This window comes from Rhagoletis zephyria, unplaced genomic scaffold, assembly GCF_001687245.7.
Source record: "Rhagoletis zephyria isolate East Lansing unplaced genomic scaffold, Rhagoletis_zephyria_1.1 Rzeph_scaffold_04991, whole genome shotgun sequence".
NCBI classification, from domain to species: Eukaryota; Metazoa; Arthropoda; class Insecta; order Diptera; family Tephritidae; genus Rhagoletis; species Rhagoletis zephyria.
Genome location: NW_016162074.1, coordinates 3,471 through 26,210, shown reverse-complemented (window position 1 = coordinate 26,210; position 22,740 = coordinate 3,471). Strand labels below are relative to the sequence as shown.

Sequence of the window (22,740 nt, the reverse complement as noted above, 5' to 3'; positions counted from 1 at the left end):
TGGCGCTTACACATATGTTAGTGTTTGGCCGAGCTTCTCCTCCGACTTGTGGCGTGCGCCTTGATGTTGTCACACAAAGCGGAGGGACCTACAGTTTTACGCCGACTCCGAACGGCGATTGTATTTTTATGAGAAGCTGTTTTTCATGGCAGAAATACACTCGGAGGTTTGCCATTGCCTGCCGAGGGACGACCGCTGTTAANGTGATTTGAATTCATTCGAGCGTAAATGATTTCCATAAGCACAAACATGTGGAAGTAGGTGCGAATATAAATATATTTTGAAATATTTAAGTAACGGGTGATTTTTTAAGAGCTTGATACCTTTTTTTTTAAAAAAAACGCATAAAATTTGCAAAATCTCATCGGTTCTTTATTTGAAACGTTAGATTGGTCCATGACATTTACTTTTTGAAGATAATTTCATTTAAATGTTGACCGCGGCTGCGTCTTAGGTGGTCCATTCGGAAAGTCCAATTTTGGGCAACTTTTTCGAGCATTTCGGCCGGAANTGAGTATACAGTTTTGTACCACATTAAAATTTAGTATAATAAAGTGCAAGTTTTAACCTACTGCAAAATTGCGTTGATTTTTAATATTTTTTATGCTGACGGCTTTTTGCACTTGTTCTTATGGAAGGAAATGATCGAAACCGTTTTCAAAGAAAATTAAAAAAAAAAAATAATTACGACACTTTTGAAAACGCTTAATACTTGCACTTTATTATACTAAAATTTAATGGGCAACAAAACTGAATACTTAAAAAAATCTAAAATAAAATTTAAACAATTTTTAATTTTCGGTGTAAAAAAAATTCATAACTCAAATTATTGTGCACCCGAAACACTGTACTTAAATATTGCGCAACACTCAGAACTACCACTGTGATTTTTCACAATTTTTTTTTGAGATGGCATATTTTCAAAAACTTATTTTGTTTTAATCAAAAAAATTTGTATGTGAAAAAATTTTCAAGAAAAAAAAATAAAAATATTTATTTTCATGGAGAATTTTTATATGTGTGTTATTTGTTTCATATTGTTTCCTCGCCGCGTCCTCGAGATATTTGTTTTTGTGCTGCTAACTTTTTAAAAATGTATAAATCAGGCCAAATTTCATATTTATTTATAATTTATGTTTGTCCATCAACACTAAAATTTCTAAACAAATGAAACACATGGAAGTGTGAACCCCGTCCATTTTGGTATGGAACGCCCCATGTATTTTGGCTGGTCTATTTCGAAGTCGATTTTCCAGTCGGCAGAAATTGACCCGTTTAAAGGCAGCTCCAGGGTTGCTACACAGCTCGTTTTCATAATGTTTCCTAATACACTCGTGACCACGCAAACCTTACCATCCCGTTTTTATTTTTGTTAATTTTGAAAATTGATAAAACTAATTATTTTCAAAAAGCAACAAAAACTTTATGTACATAGAAAATTTTATCAAATTTTGAAACTTTTTAATACAACTTTTTAGGAAAATTTCGGGCATGTTATTAAGCCCATTTAACTTAAGTATAATAACGTGCAAGTTTGAAGTGACTCAAAACTCCTGGTGATTTGTGAAATTTTTTTGCCGTCGGTCTTGGGTAGATTTATTAGTGTACAAAATTATACGAAATTAAAAAAAAAAAATGTATAATTTTAGATAATTTTGGGAAGTACGACCTTTTGCACCAACTTTCAGAGTTGAGCTTTCTTGGTTAAAACAACCCCAGGGATAGTGAGCGAGGCAGTTCGCTAATCTAAGGTAGTTTACTTTAGGTAGCAACTTTTATGGAGACCTTCTACGATTCCCAACCAAGCGGGAGTGTGTCGGTTTTGAATTCTCCGAACATAACAATGCTGTGAGTTGTTAACGCAAAAAAAAAATTGTATTGTCTTGTGAATTTTTTGTTGGCGTTCATTTGTGTTAGCACTGAATTCGCACAGTTTCTCGGTAAAGCACTTTCAAAACCTCTACAAACAATTTTATTCATAAATAATTATAAATTCCACTCTCTGCTACCGCAACTTGCTCTATTATAATTTTATATTTAGCGCCTCATTATTCGCCAATTTATGTACGTATTTTTATTCATGCCTTATCCGACTCGATTTGTTCGTTTCGCTCTCATTCATTCGCCATTCACTTATGATATGTCAATTTAAAAAATTATATGTCTATTTGTGTATGTATGTACATACATACATATGTATACATACATATATTAATGACACTGGCTAAATACGCAAGTGGCGAAAATATGCAAAACATAAATATAAAACAAACAAATATGTATACGAAATGAAATTGAAATAAAAATATAATCGCAGTAAATGCCAAGCAAAAGACGAAACGAGCCGCGCAAAAGTCGTCCAGCTAGTCAGATTATGCTAATGAGTTTCATACGCTCGATTAATGGCCCCAAAACAAAACATCACACAAAAGGCAACGTCACAACAACAACAGCAACTAAATATATACCTACATACACATATACCAACACCAACAGCGACAGTAGCAGCAGCAAAAAAAAAACATAAAGCAACGACAAAACAACGAACAGCCAAGAGCCCGCATTTGTCATATTCGCCGCACAAAATAAAAAGGCTAAACAAATAAGCGCACGCATACACACAAACACACAGGCGAACGCTTGATGAGTGATTAATTTGTATTGCACGAGCGCGTTTGTAGTTACTCACTCAACGGCGGCGTACAGTGGGCACAGGACGAGCAACAAAGCAAGCGCCTGGAATGAATGGTGTAGAGTAGATTATGGAGTGGAGTGGAGTGGAGTGACAAAGTGCTGAGTGCGAAAAATCGCATAAGTCGGCGAAACCTTAACAACAAGTGCGCATGTGGCAAGTAGCAGCAGCAGCAGCAATAAAAGGCGACGACAATCAACAACGACCATGCGAACGAACGACCGACCGACACTTAATTAAAATATGTAGTTGCAAGACTTAATTGTTTCGCTCATTTGGCACGCTAAGCCACCCAGCGAGCGATAGGCGAGACGAACACCAACACAAACAGCAACACACCAACACCACTACATATTTACATTGATTGCAGTAATTCATTTCGATTTGCAAGCTTTTAACTGTTGAACTGTTGATGATAATCGATTACTTGCGTCAATGCACAACACATTGGCTAGCAACAATGTTGCAGGCCAGTAGGTACGTACGTATATACATACATACATATGTACATTCAACACAACAACCAAAACAAAACAAGAAACACAAACAACAGCAATCAATTTAATAAATATTTAAATCACTCATTCACTCACTCACTTTAGCAGTCAATTGGCTTGTATAACTGACTTTAATTGTTATTACAATTTTTATGATTGTTGCTTCGTTTTATAGTTTGCTTTTNAAAAAAAACAAGAAATACAAACAACAGCAATCAATTTAATAAATATTTAAATCACTCATTCACTCACTCACTTTAGCAGTCAATTGGCTTGTATAACTGACTTTAATTGTTATTACAATTTTTATGATTGTTGCTTCGTTTTATAGTTTGCTTTTTTTGTTATTGTTGTTGTTGTTGCTGTTGTTCCTTTTCCTGCGCTTATTGCCACTAACGCGCACGCGGCAATCATCAATAGCACCGACAACGACGACAAAAACAATNTGTAGAGTAGATTATGGAGTGGAGTGGAGTGGAGTGACAAAGTGCTGAGTGCGAAAAATCGCATAAGTCGGCGAAACCTTAACAACAAGTGCGCATGTGGCAAGTAGCAGCAGCAGCAGCAATAAAAGGCGACGACAATCAACAACGACCATGCGNTAAAAGAAAAACAACAAGTGCGCATGTGGCAAGTAGCAGCAGCAGCAGCAATAAAAGGCGACGACAATCAACAACGACCATGCGAACGAACGACCGACCGACACTTAATTAAAATATGTAGTTGCAAGACTTAATTGTTTCGCTCATTTGGCACGCTAAGCCACCCAGCGAGCGATAGGCGAGACGAACACCAACACAAACAGCAACACACCAACACCACTACATATTTACATTGATTGCAGTAATTCACTTCGATTTGCAAGCTTTTAACTGTTGAACTGTTGATGATAATCGATTACTTGCGTCAATGCACAACACATTGGCTAGCAACAATGTTGCAGGCCAGTAGGTACGTACGTATATACATACATACATATGTACATTCAACACAACAACAAAAAAAAACAAGAAATACAAACAACAGCAATCAATTTAATAAATATTTAAATCACTCATTCACTCACTCACTTTAGCAGTCAATTGGCTTGTATAACTGACTTTAATTGTTATTACAATTTTTATGATTGTTGCTTCGTTTTATAGTTTGCTTTTTTTGTTATTGTTGTTGTTGCTGTTGCTGTTGTTCCTTTTTCTGCGCTTATTGCCACTTACGCGCACGCGGCAATCATCAATAGCACCGACAACGACGACAAAAACAATAAAATGTTCATATGTAGGTATGTATGTATGTATGTAGAAGAAGCGACCACCACAACAACGTGTACGTACGATGTTAATGAGCAATCAACTGAGCGAACGTATTAGTCAGTGAACGAACGAACGAATAAGCGCCGAACATTGCCAGCAATGGCATAGAATCGAAATCGTACTGCGTCATACAACTATTTAACAACGACTGAATGTGGCAATTAAGTATCTAGATACATTTTACCCAAACTTTTATGGCCGTCGTCGTCGTCGTCGGAGTCGTCGCTGACGCCGCCATGCCAATTGCCTCAGCTGTTGCCGCCGCCGCCGCTGTCACAGTCAGNATACAACTATTTAACAACGACTGAATGTGGCAATTAAGTATCTAGATACATTTTACCCAAACTTTTATGGCCGTCGTCGTCGTCGTCGTCGTCGTCGTCGGAGTCGTCGCTGACGCCGCCATGCCAATTGCCTCAGCTGTTGCCGCCGCCGCCGCTGTCACAGTCAGCACAGTAACCGCGTGTATTGTTGTTGCTGTGAGTGTTGCCTGGTGCCATCGTTGTTGTCTTCGCTATATTATTTACCATCGTTCTGCAATCGACTCATCGCGATGCTCCACTATACGCGCAGCCATTTTCACATCCGCTCCCGTTCCCCAAAATTCAACGCTGTTCTTGTTTTAGATATTGTTGTTTTTTTGTTGTTGCATTATTCATGTTACTATTGCTGTTGTCATTATCGCTGGCACTGTTAAATGTTGGCCTTTGCTATGCTGCGCCATCCACCACCTACCAGTACGCGCTGCGCTCACCACCCCGCGCTCCAATACTTACATACTCACTCACTCACTAACATGCACATACACGTTCACTCACTCACTCATCGCTTGCTCGTTTGCTCGCATGCTCACATTTCAATGAGCGATGTTCACGCAACTTCAGTACAATATATTTATATGTATTGCATCTCCCACAAATGCTGTGTATTTGGATGGGTATGTGCCCTCATAAAAATACATGTTATAATAATTACAATGATTTTCTTTAATGTAGTTAGCACACTCTCCGCTTTGCCACTTTTATTGCTCTGCTGGTTTGATTCTGTTTCTGTTGTTGTTTTTGTACATATTTGTTATTTCGCATAAATTGCGCTCAATGAATTGCTACTGCCGCTGCCACCACTACCGTTGAAAAGCGTTAAATTGAATTTGTCATGAGCTTTCATTTCAACTCAGCAATCAACTTAAATGCTATTAGCAACATTTTTTTGCAACATTTCTTTCGCAACAAATGTTTACAATCCAATTGAGTGTTGATTGCCTGTTATACTTTTTGTTGTCGCAAACATTCTTGCTTCGCTGCTTATGTGCATGTGTGTGTGCTNAATATGATTTATATACGGCTTACCAAAAATTCAATGGGCTGCAAAGCTGCATACTCAGAATCAAAAAGAATTCATGCAAGGAAATAGCACCAGCACAAAACAGAAAACTGTACTGAAAAATTATTCGCACTATGACAAGAAGAACTCAAAAAATTTACAATAAACACATAATCAAAAAATTGTAATTAAAAATTTGTGCCTTAAACCAATCGGTGTCATAATATTAAGAATAAAAGTGATTCGATTGTTTCCACATGCAATTTGTTCAATGGTAGATAATTGTTCGTAATTTTGGTGATTGGAATGCCTAGTGGAAATTCGGCATAACAGTTTTATTTTGCGGTAAAAAAAGTTGAAATGGGAACTTTTCAAAAAATTTTCGACTACAAAATGCTCAGTTATATTGAAAACAGGTATGTATCTCGGCAGCCGGTTCGAAAACGGCTAAAAATCGTGCTATGTCAATTGAAAATATATTGAAAATATGTTGAGATAGGGCGTTTTGATAAGGCATGATTGGACCGAATTCTGAACGAGGGCTTTCTTCAATCAAAATTCAATATCGAGATAGGGCTTTATCGAAATAGCTGCCAAGATAAGTCAATCTTCCACTCAGCCGTCGATATACACATCTGATTTTCATGCAGTTGAAATGTGTTTAAAATTTTTAATACCCATTAAATATTAAAATAACAACCAAAAAAAAAAAAGATTCTCTGTGACAACACTGCTTTGGCCCAACACGAGGATATATCTGTCGAAAACGTCGGAGCAACTGAGTATGACACTCGCACTTTCCCAACCGAGAGCGCAACGAATGCGTGTATTTCCTGTTTCTGGGTGCGCTATCTGTTCGCAACATTTCACTCTCACATGAAACCATGACTCTTCAACCAATTAAGTTGGCCTCTGTGCTGGTTGCTACATTCTGCACCTACATATGTATACATGTATGTATGTATGTGTTATTGTCGCTGCTGCCCTCAGCGACAATGGCATTTAATGATGCGCTGCGCTTTACGAGCATTTCCAGCAGTTCAATAATGGATTATGGCGCAGTTAACACACTGTTGCATTGCTTTTGTCTACTCATTCATGCCTCCTCCGCCTGCCACTGACACTGCTGTACGGCTCGTCTCCTCCTGCACTTCACTGTATGTACATACTCATGTAATCACTTTTTGTTATGCGCTCAACTCAGCTTGGCTGGTGGTGTTTGTTGCTGCTGCTGTCTGCTTCTCCACTTTGCCGCTTGATTTATGTTGGTTTGCTGTGCAGTTTATTGTTGTTTAGCACGCCTCTGTATTCCTCTTGAATGAAAATGAAATTTTTTTTCCGTAAATTACTTACAACAAAAAATATGTATGTACATACTTGCTTAAGTTACTCAGCTATTTTCAGTTATAACTCATCATAAGTATTTGTGTTGTTATTATGCTTTTTATAGGTAGTTTTGTACATACATACATATATCATACGTTTTACTTTATTGCTTTTCCGTTGGCTTGATTCGTGATAATTATGTTTGTTTTACTTTACAGCATTGCTGGCGTTTTCTAAGTACTTTTCTACAATGTTTACGGATACGTTCTTGTTTTCTCGCACACCTTTTCACTGCTTCATTTCCCATACCCGGTCTGCTGCTCCATTAACATCTTTCTCCATTATCATCCTCTGTATGTACTTTTCTATTCTGCTGCTCGTACTTCGTGCCACAATCATTATAATGTATGCCTTTAATTTGATCTTTTCTTTGCCCACTGGCTTCTGTGCTGTTTTGTTTTGTTTTGTGGGTGATTGGGGGTAAGCGGCAAGTCTTGAAGCAGTCGAGGTTGAAAGGTGCTGCTGATGATGAGGATGTGGTGGTGGATGGCCTGCTAAATGAATTGCAATTTAAGTATTGGTGCTGATTATTCTTTTTGTTGCTGTTGCTTGAATGATTTTTTTCTTCGGTTCTTCGCTTCTTTTGAGCGGGTGGAACTAATTGATGAGGTTGATTAAACTGTTTTTCGTCTGTTTCGTTTGAAGAAAGATGAGGGCTGTTGAGTGCTATTTGAAATAATTAATTGGATTGAATTAATGTGTTTTTGCTTTTTTTTGTTGTTTGTGGCGTGCTCCGTTTCTCAAAAGTTCAACAGTAATGAGTCTTCAGATTTCTTAAGAGAATATTTCGTGTATGTAGATGTATTTAGATATAAAGTCTTGTTAATTAGTGAGTATTAGATGTCTAGACTAGCGAGTATGAGATTTGATCGCGTAACCTAAAAGTATAATTTTTTATTTACCTGCTATCGAAATAGATTATATTCTTAAATCAAAATAAAGGCCTTCTTTAATAAGTCAGTGACTTAAAAAGTTATTTTTTTCTATAAAAAATCGTTGTTTTTAATTTTTAATAAAGTCGCTCAAGAAAATCGTTAAATTTGGATTTTGTTCAGTTTAATTTAATCGTTATTTTGTTAATTTTATTTTTATTTTGGATTTTGGATTTTTATTTATTTTTGATCTTTTTCAACCGTTATAATGGGGTCTTCGTTTTTATGACCGATTTAAATATTTTGCGATCTAAAAAATTAAATTGGAAAATAGCGAGTTTTTTGATTGAAAACATTCAGAAAATAACATTTCTTAACCGAAAAATTAAAAATAATAAAATAGCGGTTATTTTTGATTGAAAAATTAAAACTCATAAAATAACGGCTATTCTCTATCGAACGTCTTACATCGAACGTTCTGTCATTCGCCACACTGCCCACCACCTGAGTCTAGTTGTTGGCTATTTCAAACGTTGCAATCCTTTCCAAATTGACTTCGTTTTTGTTTCTCGGTCTCTTCACGGTCTTGATTCAATACACCGCGTCATAACTATCTTTCTGATTCTTGTCTACGTTCTCTCTCAAGTGCTCTTCGATGGTTCAATTTAACCAGTCTTTTTTTTTGCGTTTTTCTGATGCCCAGTATCTGGCACGTCTCTAGGAACACCGCCGCCTAAAAATTTATCTACTACACTGTAGCACTACTAAGTAATTTTTCTCAATCTGCTGGAAGGAAATGGACCGGCTAAATTCATGGCTATGCGCCCAAATGGGGCACTCGTGATTCCCATGTGCGCTCCACTGGGTTAGTTGGTTGGTAAAGGCGTCACTAATAACATCATTTTGATACGCTTTTTTGGGATCGTTAATTTTATCTGCTTTCCTGATTCGTTGGGTTCGTCCTAAGAATCTATTTAGGCTAGTAATGATGAATTTGGAGATCTCCCCAAGATTTTGGATGGAAAAAGTCCTGAGTGTATTCTGCCTTATTTGTGCCATTGCCGGGAACTCGCTACGGTAGTGTAGGACCGTTTCTTTGCTTCCCTCAAGATAACAGCTACGGCACGGCGTGTTCTATGGAAGGCCCATTTTAGCTGCATGTTCAGCAAGGGACCAATGTTCCGTTATCGTGGCTGTTAATATGCCTTTATCTTTTCTTGACCTCTTTTGAAGTTCTTCTGTCATTGGTTTGTCATAATGCCAACATAAGTTCCTCGCAGTTTTGCATTATCAGCCATACGTGTGAATTGCAGATGCAGTTCCCTTTTAATGAGTCCGAGTGGACAATTTATTGTCGCTGTTTCGGATCCATCAAAGATGCTCCACAGTTACCATTTTGCAATTCTTTGATAACGTCCGCGACTCTTACCTTTGGAACTATTATTAGATTCCGTGAGCATTGGTCGTCTCCATTTTCCCACTATTACTAGATTCCGGGAGCATTGGTCGTCTCCATTTTCCCATATATGCTGCAGTATGTCTTTTTCCGCTGACATTTGCTCTTTTGTTGGCTACACGGATCTTCCTNGAACGTCCGCGACTCTTACCTTTGGAACTATTATTAGATTCCGGCAGCATTGGTAATCTCCATTTTCCCATATATGCTGCAGTTTGTCTTTTTCCGCTGACATTTGCTCTTTTGTTGGCTACACGGATCTTCCTGTTAACACTTCCGCAGCTGTTCTGCATCTCACTTTTCCGCTATTTTTTTCTATGATATCTTCTTTGGCCTGAGCTTTGGATCAATGCTTACATTCCCTCATTTCTTGTTTGCTTTGGCTTACTGCTTAACGTATGGCGCCTAACTAGTGGACTACTTCGACGACCTTGAGATGTTTCGTCTGGTTTGTTACCATGTTTGTCGAATATGCTGGAGTATTTACAGAGAAGTATCTTAGCGTTATGCTGGTACTTCCTCTCTCCTCTTTGTGTGACAACAACAAGCGCACGTCACATATCGGAAAAGAAGCTCGGCCAAACCGTAACATATTGTGTAAGCGTCAACCTATTATTATTATTATTATTATTTTTATAGCTTTGTATATATGTGTATACCTCGGTACCCTTTTCCCACATGGCTACGTTTTTATCTGAGGCGGCAGAGAAACTAATTAATTAAGACATAAGTCATTTATATGACTACTAGCAGAGCAGCCGACGTCGTTCGGGGTAAACAAATCAAAATATAAAACAGTAGTACAAATATTCAGTTCAGCACAAATTAGAGAAGAAAAACTATTTTCTTCAACTCCTTTATATTGATGCATCACTTTCTGTACTAAAAATCTTGTTCCATTACTAATATAAGGTGAATTAAGGTAACGATAGAATTTTTAAATTAAANAAAAAACTATTTTCTTCAACTCCTTTATATTGATGCATCACTTTCTGTACTAAAAATCTTGTTTCATTACTAATATAAGGTGAATTAAGGTAACGATAGAATTTTTAAATTAAAATTAGTCTACTATGGTATATTCCCTATAGCTTCCTATTAGATTGGCTGTTTTAGTATGCTGCACCTTTCCGGTAGAATGCTTATTTCAGATGTAGTTTTATTCATTATACATACACATGTTTCGTTCAACACCATTGCGGGATCAATAAAATGATTTAATCTTTCTATTTCAAAATGGTCTAAAGACTGTAGGTTTCAAAACAAAAAAGAACAGTCCTAAATATCCGACTGGTCTAATAGTTGAATACATATTTATCCCCCTTTTACAAACACATTTTCATATACTTTATTCTAAACACCTCCCATATATGTATATGTCTGCATACCAAATTTCAGGTTCATGTGACTTATTGTTCCCACTTTATAGCTGGGATGTGAACCACACCCCTTTTACAAACCCATTTATATATACCTTACTATAAACTCCTACCATATTTATGCCTGCATACCAAATTTCAGGTTCATGTGACTTATTGTTCCCACTTTATAGCTGGGATGTGAACCACACCCCTTTTACAAACCCATTTATATATACCTTACTATAAACTCCTACCATATTTATGCCTGCATACCAAATTTCAAGTTCATGTGGCTAATGGTTTCGAAGTTATAGCTGATAGAAAAATTACACGCCTATGGGAGGTGCCACGCCCCCTTGTCGAATCCCGATTTTTTTCACTATTACAGGCCCAGTTGTCGTGGCAATGCTCTGTCAAAATTTCGTTCGATTCTGTCCGTCTGTTTAGGCTGCAACCAGGCACATACATACATACATACATACTTCCACAAATATATAGTAGATATCTATCCTTCTCCCAGCGTAAAATAATTTTTGGGGATATCTCGGCCACAGGGCCACCTATCGTGTAAGTTTTAAGTCCAAATATTTCGTTTCAATTGGCTAAGTTGTATTCTAAATATGACCCATATCGGCAAGAAAATGCAATTTTTAGGAATATTCCGACCCCAGCGCCATCTAGCGAGAAAATTTTCGGTCAGAATATTTATTTCCTAGGTGCTGACACATACTCCAAATATGAACCAAATCGGGCTAGCCGTTTAGTAGTTATTGCCATTTAATATACAGAAAACTCTATGAAATTGTGAAATCGTGACGTCTCAGCATTCTTCATTTTACGGCAACAATAGCAAAAAGTTTCATTTTTTTTTAAATCGAAAAACCTTCCACACAGAAGATCCAAAATGGTACTTTTTACAGAATTGAAATCGGTTTAGCCGTTTGGTCAGGCATCGCCGTCATACGGAAAACATTTCATTTGCATACTAGCACGTACATACATACGTATGCAAATCCATAAATCTTTGAAGAATGGTCAAAGTATATAGCCTTTGAAGAAACGGTTAAATTAAAATATTCAATTTAATCATAATCATAATTTGTAGTCCTGTTTAATATTTAATACACTAGCTATTGAACAATTCAAATATGTACGTATGTATGTATGTACATATGTATGTATGTATGTAAAACTTGCCTCAATTCAGCTAAGAAGAAAAACGGACACTTCAAACTGGGTTGAACTAATTAAAATAATTGAATGCTCGGCCAACACAGCAGACAATGTGGAGAAGCAAGCGACCGTTTCCGAGTGGTACGCGCCAAGTGTGGAGTTCCGAACAGTGTTGCCACTCACTAAGTTTCTGTTATGGTAAAAAAATTTAGCAAATCTAACTGAAACTTAACCAAAGTTTTTCAAACTTGCAAATACAATTATAGAATGCTGTTTTGTTTGATTTGATTATTTTATCAAACATCTAGTCCATTGTTTTTTATAATGGTGCTTGTCAAAATAATTAAAGCACCAAAACATATTGAAAGGTTTTTGGCTATTTATTTTTTAATTATTTGGTTTATTTAATTTTTTATTAAAATATAGTTATTTCTAGAGCCAGAAAAAATATGTCAGAAAAAAAAATGAAAAGCACTTAAGTCGAATATATGCCAAACCAACAAACGTGCCGGATGTAAGCAAAATAAGCTTTTCCAAGCATTTGCATTGATTTGGCAGCCTTGGTTATTTCTGTAACAAAAACCATATAAGTACAGTTCGACATTTTGTACAAAAATTAAAAAAAAAATGCCATAAAGCCTCAGAAAAATTTTGGAATGTAGTTTTTTAGCACATTAAGAAAATTCAAGTTTGAAGATGCTTAAAAACTCCGTTGCTTTTTTATATATTTTTTGTATGAAAAAGCAATTACGCAGATTCGTAGCAAAATATCCAACTAACCCAAATTTTTGATAATAATGCATATTTGCAGTAACAGAACGAGCCTACGAAGGGATAAAAGTAAAAATAACTTCATGAGAACAAATTATGATTTTATTGCAAGTAAATATATTATGGGCCAAAAACGGACAGATAGCCAATTTAGCAGCACATGTACACGACTGAGAACTACTCTGATCTAAATCAATCAATAAACCGTTTTTTAGTTTCATTTGAAAATCTGTTTTAACCTATTTAACGACAAATGCTATTGAACTTGACATAATGAAAATCAGCCTTAACGTCCGTCACTATCTTTTNCACTGAGAACAAGAGGTGCAAAACTATCGATGGCACTATCGATAGTATCGATGTTTTTTATTTTCCCCTACTATCGATTGTTTTTTGGTCCTATCGATAGTCCGACAGACATGTGATTCTGTATTTATTTTAGTTTTATTTCTTCTTTTCTTTTCATTTCTCTTAAACATCCAAGTTGAACTAAAAATTTGATTGCTACTTTTTTAAAAGAGTAATGTCAAATTTCGAAAATGACGGAAAACCTTGCATCTTTTAAAATACCGCTAAAAAACTGATACAAATTAATTTATACCAAAACTTTCAATATTATCTATGCACCACTATTTACCATTTAATAAAAGGTAGATAAAAACCATTACTTCTCAGATAAAAAATGTTTTCTTCTTCTAAAATTGAAATTTACTTGATGAATGTCTTATATAGCAGTTTACAAGGTTATCGAAACGTAATTTCGGAATATATTCTTAGTGAAATCTTCATACGAGAATTGAGCCAAAACCATATAAATACGATACTATCGACGATATATCGATAGTTTTGAATATAATATCGAAAACTATCGATGGCCTGACTATCGATAGTTTTGCACCTCTAGTGAGAACTACTCTAATCTAAATCAATCAATAAGCCGTTTTTTAGTTTCATTTGAAAATCTGTTTTTACCTATTTAACGACAAATGCCATTGAACTTGACATAATGAAAATCAGCCTTAACGTCCGTCACTATCTTTTTTGACCTTAAAATTCTAACCTCAACGTCAGCAAAGAATTTGTACTTCAAAATGAAATTAGTTAATGGCTTTTTAAAGCTTGTTATAATTTTAATGCAATAAATTTATGCAATAGCATTCATTTAAACATTAAAATGTTAATACAAAAAAAAATCATTACCATTATTTCTGCGGAAATAATGCATTGAAATTTTCATTTACATTAAATTTAAAAAATTAGTGCATTAATTTTTTCCATTTACATTAGAATGCTATGCATTAAAAAAATTATTGCATTTTGCACAACTCTGATTTAAACTTTAATTTGTTATTATTTCGTTAATAAATAATTGAACCTAAAAATGTGTTTNCACTGAGAACAAGAGGTGCAAAACTATCGATGGCACTATCGATAGTATCGATGTTTTTTATTTTCCCCTACTATCGATTGTTTTTTGGTCCTATCGATAGTCCGACAGACATGTGATTCTGTATTTATTTTAGTTTTATTTCTTCTTTTCTTTTCATTTCTCTTAAACATCCAAGTTGAACTAAAAATTTGATTGCTACTTTTTTAAAAGAGTAATGTCAAATTTCGAAAATGACGGAAAACCTTGCATCTTTTAAAATACCGCTAAAAAACTGATACAAATTAATTTATACCAAAACTTTCAATATTATCTATGCACCACTATTTACCATTTAATAAAAGGTAGATAAAAACCATTACTTCTCAGATAAAAAATGTTTTCTTCTTCTAAAATTGAAATTTACTTGATGAATGTCTTATATAGCAGTTTACAAGGTTATCGAAACGTAATTTCGGAATATATTCTTAGTGAAATCTTCATACGAGAATTGAGCCAAAACCATATAAATACGATACTATCGACGATATATCGATAGTTTTGAATATAATATCGAAAACTATCGATGGCCTGACTATCGATAGTTTTGCACCTCTACTGAGAACTACTCTAATCTAAATCAATCAATAAGCCGTTTTTTAGTTTCATTTGAAAATCTGTTTTTACCTATTTAACGACAAATGCCATTGAACTTGACATAATGAAAATCAGCCTTAACGTCCGTCACTATCTTTTTTGACCTTAAAATTCTAACCTCAACGTCAGCAAAGAATTTGTACTTCAAAATAAAATTAGTTAATGGGTTTTTAATGCTTGTTATAATTTTAATGCATTAAATTATTTAGCATTCATTTAAACATTAAAATGTTAATACAAAAAAAAATCATTACCATTATTTCTGCGGAAATAATGCATTGAAATTTTCATTTACATTAAATTTAAAAAATTAGTGCATTAATTTTTTCCATTTACATTAGAATGTTATGCATTAAAAAAATTATTGCATTTTGCACAACTCTGATTTAAACTTTAATTTGTTATTATTTCGTTAATAAATAATTGAACCTAAAAATGTGTTTTTTTTAAATTTTNGAACTACTCTAATCTAAATCAATCAATAAGCCGTTTTTTAGTTTCATTTGAAAATCTGTTTTTACCTATTTAACGACAAATGCCATTGAACTTGACATAATGAAAATCAGCCTTAACGTCCGTCACTATCTTTTTTGACCTTAAAATTCTAACCTCAACGTCAGCAAAGAATTTGTACTTCAAAATAAAATTAGTTAATGGGTTTTTAATGCTTGTTATAATTTTAATGCATTAAATTATTTAGCATTCATTTAAACATTAAAATGTTAATACGAAAAAAAATCATTACCATTATTTCTGCGGAAATAATGCATTGAAATTTTCATTTACATTAAATTTAAAAAATTAGTGCATTCATTGTTTCCATTTACATTAGAATGCTATGCATTAAAAAAATTATTGCATTTTGCACAACTCTGATTTAAACTTTAATTTGTTATTATTTCGTTAATAAATAATTGAACCTAAAAATGTGTTTTTTTTAAATTTTTTATTCTAAATTTTTATAAAATATACATTTTTATAAAAAATAAACGCAAAAACCCGACGGGTTTGTCATATCCACCTTACGCCCTTCGAAGAGAGTAAGCGCAGTTTTTCTTAAATTAAAATTTATAGAACTAAATAAATTTGTTTGTTGCCGCTCAACAAAAAACTATTGACTGATCGCTCTGAAGAATATTTATAGAGATCTAACAGTTTAAATTTGTAGAGAATTCGCACTTATAATGTAATGGAAAAGAAAACAATATAAAGAAGAGGCTTACAAAAATATACATATGTATATACAGGGAAAGCATTCTTCAACAAAAACGTTTTTTTACAATGAAAGAAAAAAAGAAGTAATATCGGTGCTTTTTCGCCTAAATAATCGTTTTAAGGCTGAAATGTTCAAATGCCTGATTTATTTTCGTATTTGAACTTGTTTCTGAAACTCCATTGATTGAGATATGTAAATGCAAGAAGAATGCTTTGGCGTTTTTTTTCGCCGAGAGAAAGGAGTGACACTAAAAAAACTTTTAGTTAAATTTGCTCATATGTTCTTTTTTAATAAACTTAAAAAGCCCCTATAATAGTAAAGTCTATGACTAGAGCCTAACAAAAGCTTTATAAAACCAATTAATCGAATTTACGCAATTTTTGGTTACTACTTTTAGCCGCAGTTTATATGGGGACTACCCACTTTGCGGTGGCACACATTTTAAATGAAAGAAAGTGTACATAGTTCTAGAATAGATAATATATGCATGTACATTAGACTGCATCACTCCCATACCAAAAAAATAAAATTAAAAAAAATTATAAAATCGGTACTGTTTTTCCACCGNTGCATGTACATTAGACTGCATCACTCCCATACAAAAAAAATAAAATTAAAAAAAATTATAAAATCGGTACTGTTTTTCCACCGGAATTATAAACCTATTATATTTTAAGACCTTCATCGAAATATTTGGGAAAAATATTAAGATTTACGGGAGCTGGACCGATTTGAAAACACCTCCAAAAATGTAGTTTAGTTGTGAATAAAAACAGTTTTTTAAATATTTTTTGCGAAAAATCACCTTAGGTGACAAAACAGTTTAAGCTTAAAAAATTTGTTTACAGATATTTAAAAAAAAAGTTTTCAACGGAATCGCAATAATGAGGTTTTTGAAGCTGTTTTTCAACATTTTGCAAAGACTGGTTAAAAAAACTTGAATAGCTCAGCCTGAACTCTACCGATTTAGACACATGTGATATCTTCGGACAATTATAGCCAAACGGCAACGCTGGCTCTGAATTACGACTTCGCCGCTGTGCCACGCTCTGCAGTGCTGTCTTGCGTTGTGTGACTCACAATGTGGCCAAATTAAGGAACTAATTAAAAGTGCAGTCATCATGGCACTGCTTTACTTGCTGGTTTTGTTGTTGGCCTTATGCCTGGCGGCTGTTGGCCGTTGGCTGCTAGCTGCCGCCCGTTGAAGGTTGGCAATTGACTCGGCGTCGTTGTCGTCGGCCTATTGGGTTGGCTGTTACACTGTGCTGCTGCGGAGGGCAAATCTCGTATCTCATTAAGAAGAATCCCATTTAAGCATAACGGTGCTTGTTGTCGCGCTTTCAAATGTTATTTNGTTGGCTGTTACACTGTGCTGCTGCGGAGGGCAAATCTCGTATCTCATTAAGAAGCATCCCATTTAAGCATAACGGTGCTTGTTGTCGCGCTTTCAAATGTTATTTTTTTTTGCCTCACAATTATGCGTTTTTTTATTCGCAAATTTTACATATACACAAATACATTGCTGTTATTTTCTTCGGCTTAATTTTAATTTCTGTATATTGCCCTCTTCTGCCCTGTGTTGGCTTGCGTGTGCCATTGCTTGTTCGCAAAGTACTCGTAGTAGGAAAGGCGAGTAAAAAGTAGAAATTATAATTGATGATGCCGAACATGAACTCGATGCCCTTTTAAATATCATCACCATGAACAACTAACGAGGAAAGCACGCGAGATGTGGTCGGCACGCAGCAAGGCACAGCACGGCAGTTGGGAGGGGGAGGAAGGAAGTAAGTCAGCATGAAGTGGATTGTGCGGAAGGAGGCAAGTCGCAAGGGAACAGAAGACGAACAGCAAATAAACGCAAGCAAGCAAATATCTATATGCACATACATATGTATGTATGTATATCTGTACATAACTATATGTATATGGATAACTAATAGCGATGCGCAGACACCAATTGCAAAGTTAGTAATGCGGATGGAACTATACCCTACAAAAATCGTTGTGCCGTACAAAGTGGTCCATTTGTGGCAAATTGGAGTACTTACAGAGTGGTCCTCTGTAATGCAGTAGCGGAAAAACTCGTGTCTCCACACTAGCTTATTGTTACCCGAACATTGCTCATGCTACCTACACGATGTTTATTGGGCGGTGTTGCCAAGAAGTAGGTACCCCATAGAGTAATCCCTTGGAGTATGTCTACCATGCTACCTTGCTGTAATCCGGAGCTGGAGTATATGGTCAGGCTCTAGGACATCGCAATGTTAATTGGACCACATTTTTTATTTGCACTTCGGTTAATTTTGGAGTACTCGTTGACCCTTAGGAAGTAGTCTTTACATGCGTGCAAGGGGTAATCGAGGATTATGCGGGGTATGTGTATACAGACATACATATGTATGCTTCTCGTATGTATGACATGCCACACGTTTTATATGATAAACTTCAAAAAAAAAAAAAAAAACCTACCACAAACGCAACAGCTCATAATAATATCAACACATGATGACAGCGCATGGTGCGGTGGTGTTGGCAGAGGCCAGCATCATTAGCAACAAATGTGCCTACAATTGCTCACTTTGCAAAGGCAAATATAAACTTGCATACACACATACATACTTAGGTATATTTGCTTGAGAAATTGACGAGGAAGAAGAGCAAGAAAAACATGAAATTGGAACGAGGTATGGAAGTGCAGCGGATGGAATTTGCTGCTATCGCACTGCCACACAGTGGGTAATTTTCCAAAACTTCATACATAAATTAACAAATATATAATTTTAATGTCGCAGTTATTATTCGATGTACCTCAGTATACATTTAATATTGTGCATACAGTGATAATTTTAATGGTAATAGTAACAGTAATTCTGATCGTAATGGGAATGGTGATGGTATTGCGTTTGTAAAGGTAATGATCATGGCCAAATTAATAGTAATGGTAATTGTAAATATTAATGGCAATAGTAATGGTAAATATTAATGGTAATGGCAACAGGAATAGTAATTGTAGTGGCAGTTAATGGTGATGGTAATGGTGTGGTAAAAAGAATGGTAATGGTAATTGTAATGGCATTGGTAATGGTAATTGTTATGTAATAGTAATAGTAATTGAAGGGTAATGAGAAAGGTAAAATTAAAGGTAACGGTGACGGTAGAGGAATAGTTATTATAACGTTTAGTGGTAATAATAGTTACGATAGTCATGGCAATGATAATTGTACTTGTAATGGTATCTAAAAGGCGCAAGATAAATAAATTGTTAACGCAATGGTAGTTAGAAAAAATCCAAGCTATGGCCTAGAGGAAGGCGGTTGATACCAAATCCTGTACAGGGTGTCCTAGACCAATGTTTGTTATTGAAAAACGCAACAATTTTACCTACTAAATCGGGAATTCTCTATGATGTGGTGGTATTACCGACTGACCGGAAGTCCATTTTTTTTTAAATTAGCCATACATGGCTTTTACTGGAGATTCGGATATTGAGGGTAAAAATATCGAACTTTTGTGTGAAACTTTTTTCTCGGAAGTGCTTTTTTCAACCTTTAACTGACCTACGAACTTCTGTAAGTATTATTATGCACAGAATCCTAATCTGTGGTAAAAACATCTACATATCATCTACAAAAAGGACTTCAGGTCTGTTTAACCAACTTCCGGTCGAAACCGGAAAAAATTTTCCAACAAAACGTATGTAACCCGAATCTGTGATAAAAACATATATCTCCCGGTTAAAAAAATGGACATCCGCCCAGTTTAACCCACTTCCAGTAGCAACCGAAAATCGGCAATACGACCAAAAAATAGAGTATCGCAGATATGGGAGGTCATATTATTGCGTTTTCAATAATAAACTTACAACAATTTACCTCCATTTTAGAGGGTATAATCAACTCGCAAAGGGTGCAAAGATAAGCGATATAAATAAACACTTCTGGATATTTCACATATAGACATGTGTTTTTGCTTCTATATTAAAATATCAATAATGATGCCCCCACGAAATTTTCGCGCAAATGAAAATGCTGCTTTCAAACTGGCAAATGGCAGGCAATAGATGGCAAGCTATAAGTTCTGATATATATGCCTATTGAAGGGCGATGAGCTATCTCCATTGACGATTTATATTCTGACTAAGGATGTGCCGGATAGAGATATGCCGGATAACCAGATTCCGAAGACCATGTAAAAAATAAGTGACTGCTGCCTTTTATACATTGCACAATTTTGCTATATTATGTGTTTTTAATAAGGCACATACTTATGGCCAGATTCTCTGCTTTTTCGAGCTGAACTATCAAAAACGTAACTAAGAAATTTCTCCCCTGAAATCCAAGTTATAAAATAATCCTATATTAAAAAAATAACTTTTCCGTCTGGATAGCCAAACGATGGGCAGAAAGGGCGGCAACCGGGCAAGAAAAACGGCAAAAATTTAGAAACAAAGAAATATTTACAGGTACCCCTTATATCCAGACAAGAAAATCCTTTGGTTTGGAGGAAACATATGAAGTTGCCAAGAAATTTTAAATTTGTTTACACTGGCAATGAAGTACATATCTCTGCGCACCATCATTCTCAGTGAACTCACAAAGAGTGCTTAATACATCGGGTAGCATTTGTGTTGGAAATAGAAATAGGTTGTTGCCCGATAATTCGGAACTGCTTCTTTTCATAATGCAAAATATAAAAATTGTTGTTTTAAATACTAACTAAATAATATTAAACTTAATAATAAAAATAGAAAAAAAATCTGAACTCGATCTTTAACCTAAACCTTCTATAATCGAAATCCGGAAATCTGGCCGGATTTTAGCCAGTATCCGGCCAGTAGTCGGTTAGCAGAAAAACGGCCGCACAAGCTGGATTACGGATATCTACCGGACACCCGGCACATCCCTAAATCCATAAGTAGACGTATTAGCTGAGGTCGTATGGTGCCACGTAGCGTATACGTTGCATACGCAACTACGGGTATATGCGAATGAGTGGTTATTTTTACTTTTTTAGTATGTATATCTTTTATATAAGTTTTCATTTTAAAATACAAGTTTGCGTTGGGATCTTGTTCTTTATACATAACTGAAGATAGTGCATATTCTAAGATAGGCGTAACACCATTTTCGAAATTTAACGATGCCCACTTTTTCAAATGAGTTTCCGTCAACCGTTGCATGGAGAATGATGAAATTTCGTTGCAAAATATATCGCTTGAAATTTGTTGCCACACTTAACCCACTGTGCGGCGGTAGTTGAGAATAGGATGGGCAAAAATGAATTGAGTGTGGAATTGGAGCGACTAAGCGGCCGAAGCAACCGGGGCCGTAGCAAGAAGACACACTCCAAAATACGGCTGGCAACGACAAAGGACGCCAAGGGGGTTAAGGCTGATTATGGCAACATGAAATAAACTCGTTAATGAAGTAATTTAGGTATATACTTGAAGACTGTTGGCTACACATACATACATACAAACTGCATATAAGCATAGCACACCCATACACATAAAAATAGTACTTATTTGTAGAACCAGTTGAAAAGTATTTTAAAAGAAAACAATCATAAAAGTCACACTCAATCATAATTGATGCAACAAAAAAGGAAAATCAAAGGCATTTCAAATTGTTGTTCACGCTTGAAGAATGGGTGAGCACGCGAAGAGGCGCACATAAATGATGGTGGAATGGATGGGAGCAAGGAAGCAATGACAGCGACAGCAAATGGGTAATACTGAAGTTGGGTGCGGATGATGTTGGCGATGGCTTTGTGCATTTAATATAAATATGTATGTACATATGTATGTATAAATAAATATGTAGTTATGTATGTACATATGTATATAAATTCAATTTTATTCCTACTCTTATATGGATCTACCTGTCTGCTGCTGAGCACAAATTGTCTAGTTGTTGTCGAGTACTTAGAACGAAGATATACACATTTACATACCATACATAATTGTGGATGAGATTAAGGAAATGAAGTTGCGTAGGCAATGCTTTGGTTTAGCTGCTATGCGAATGCCTTCTTTATCAATATATGTACATACCAGTGAGATGCAACATTGCAAAACGTGTGACACAAAGTGGCTCTCTGGATGAATGCGTTAATATGTAGCTTGATGCAGTAACTAGGACTAGTGGAATGACGCCTCGTAGCTAAAGCAGTAAAGCAGGAGCATCAAACCCACTTACCTTAACACAAATGCACACATATGTACATACACACCAATTGTGTCCTCCGCCTTTGACACCAACACGTACATACATATGTACATATGTACACCACGCCGAACGACCGAGTGTAGGAATAACGCCGCGTTATGTTATCGACAACGCGCGCTCATAAATAATACCCTGCAAAAATCGCGACTACTCCATGCATGCGTGTAAAGAGTACTCCCTAAGGACCTAGGAGTACTCTAAAATTAACCACAATTCATATAAAAAATATGGTCCAATTAACATTGCGATGTCCTAGGGCAGGACCATATACTCCATCCCTGCATTACATCAGAGTAGCACAAAACTACTCCAACATATTAACAATGGCATTGTTGTTATATTTTTTCGTTTGTACACGCTTTTGTTCTTCACTTCTCAAATGCTTTTTCNCACGACAGCCAAGTAAGTCAAATCTAAACTTAGAAAAGCTTAA

General features: G+C 35.5%; 1 long non-coding RNA gene across 6 annotated transcripts in view; it reads right to left on the bottom strand.

The window, feature by feature from the left end:
• The window catches only part of LOC108371452 (uncharacterized), a 34,045-nt gene extending 11,619 nt beyond the window's left edge, over positions 1-22,426 (bottom strand). Inside the window, exon 1 of one of the 6 annotated variants that reach the window (XR_001848754.1) lies at positions 22,278-22,426. This is a non-coding gene — a long non-coding RNA (uncharacterized LOC108371452). Of the gene's footprint in view, positions 1-3,285; positions 3,374-4,403; positions 4,634-5,474; positions 5,632-22,277 lie in introns of those variants that run through there. The other 5 variants (XR_001848753.1, XR_001848749.1, XR_001848750.1 and 2 more) reach the window with 5 other exon arrangements.
• Between the last annotated feature and the right edge of the window lie 314 nt (positions 22,427-22,740).